General features: G+C 37.6%; 1 non-coding gene across 1 annotated transcript; it reads right to left on the bottom strand.

The window, feature by feature from the left end:
- Positions 1–296: 296 nt before the first annotated feature.
- On the bottom strand, positions 297–423 carry LOC132489672 (small nucleolar RNA SNORA61). The gene has a single exon (XR_009532063.1). It is a non-coding gene; the product is annotated as a small nucleolar RNA SNORA61 (small nucleolar RNA).
- Positions 424–1,754: the final 1,331 nt, after the last annotated feature.

Here is a 1,754-nt window from a genome sequence, read left to right as displayed (position 1 = left end):
AGTCTGCTAGGGCTGCCGTAACAAAGTACCGCAGACGGGTGGCTGAAACAACAGAGATATAATTTCTCACAATTCTGAAGGTTAGAAGTCTGAGATCAAGAAGCTGGCAGGGTTTGTTTCCTCTGAGGCCTGTTGATGGAATCTTCTCTCCATGTCTTCACATCATCACCCCTCTGGGTGTGTTTGTGTTCTAATTTCTTCTTCTTATGAGGACACCAGCTGTATTGGATTAGGGCCCACCCTAACGACCTAATTTTAACTTACTTAACTCTTTAAAGATTTTATCTTTTTTTTTTCCTTGTTTGAAACTAGCCCACATGCTATATAAGCAGACACCATGAGCACAGCTTCAGTACTACTATTCCTCCTCTTACGACCACAAAGACCAAGGTTCAGATCTGATGGGAAAGGAAACCAGAGGGTAAAGATTTTATTTTTAAATACAGTTATATTCTGAGATACTGGGGTATATTAGGGTTTTGTAGAAAAACATAAACAATAGGTCTCTGTATCTATCTTCCTATTTATATTTATAATACGTATTTATGTGATCTATCTATCTATCATAACAAATAGAGGCTAAGAAGTCCTAGGATCTACCACCTGCAAGCTGGAGACCCAGGAAAGTCAGCGGTGTAATTCCAGTCAGAGTCTGAAGGTCTAAGAACTTGGGGAGCTGAGTCCAAGGAAGGGAAGGAGAAGACTGATGTTCCAGCTAATGCAGGCAGGGGAAGGGAATAAATCCTCCCTTCCACTACTATTTGTTTTATTTAGTTCCCCAGCAGATTGGATGATGCTCACCCATGTTGGGGAGGGCAATCTGCTTTACTGACTCCATCCATCCAAATGTTAGTCAGAAACACCCTTACCGACACACCCAGAAATAATGTTTAATCTGGGCCCCTCGTCGTCCAGTCAAGTTTATAAAATTAAAAAATTAAATAATAAAAATAAAATGAAAAAATTTTAAATTAAATTTAAAAATTAAAATAAAATTAATCACCACATGGAAGTTAGGACGTGGGACATACATATATATAACACCACATGGGAGTTATATATGGAATATCACTCAGCCATAAAAAAGCATGAAATTCTGCCATTTGCAGCAACATGGATAGACCTAGAAAATATCATGCTTTGTGAAATGTCAGACAGAGAAAGACAAACACTGTAGGATATCAGTTACATGTGGAATCCAAAGGATAATACAAATGAATGTATATGCAAAGCAGAAACAGACTCACAGATAGCGCAAACAAATTAGTGGATACCAGTGGGGAGAGGGGAGGGGGGCAAAGTAGGGGAATGGGATTAAGAGATACAAATTACTACATATAAAATAAGTAAGCAACAAGGATGTATTATATACCATAGGGAATTTATAGCCATTATCTTGTAATAACTTTTAATGGAATATAATCTGTAAAAATACTGAATCATTATGCTGTACACCTGAAGCTAATATAACATTGTAAATCAATTATACTTCAATAAAAATAGTCTTCCCTTCCATGGCAACCCACTCTGCCTCCTGATGTTCCGTGACGGACCCCAACCCAGGCCAAGATTTGGCAAAGCACAATTTAACCGTGCCATTTCTACATATAACTAGAAAGGTCTGACTTGAGCGTCTTGAGTATAAAATAAGGGCACAATTTCTTTTCTTCCCCAGTCTTATTGAGAAATAACTGACATACATCACTATATAAGTTTATAAGGCGTACAGCATGATGGTTTGATTTATATATATC

Source organism: Mesoplodon densirostris, chromosome 4 (assembly GCF_025265405.1).
Source record: "Mesoplodon densirostris isolate mMesDen1 chromosome 4, mMesDen1 primary haplotype, whole genome shotgun sequence".
NCBI classification, from domain to species: domain Eukaryota; kingdom Metazoa; phylum Chordata; class Mammalia; order Artiodactyla; family Ziphiidae; genus Mesoplodon; species Mesoplodon densirostris.
This window is presented reverse-complemented; position numbering and strand designations above follow the sequence as displayed.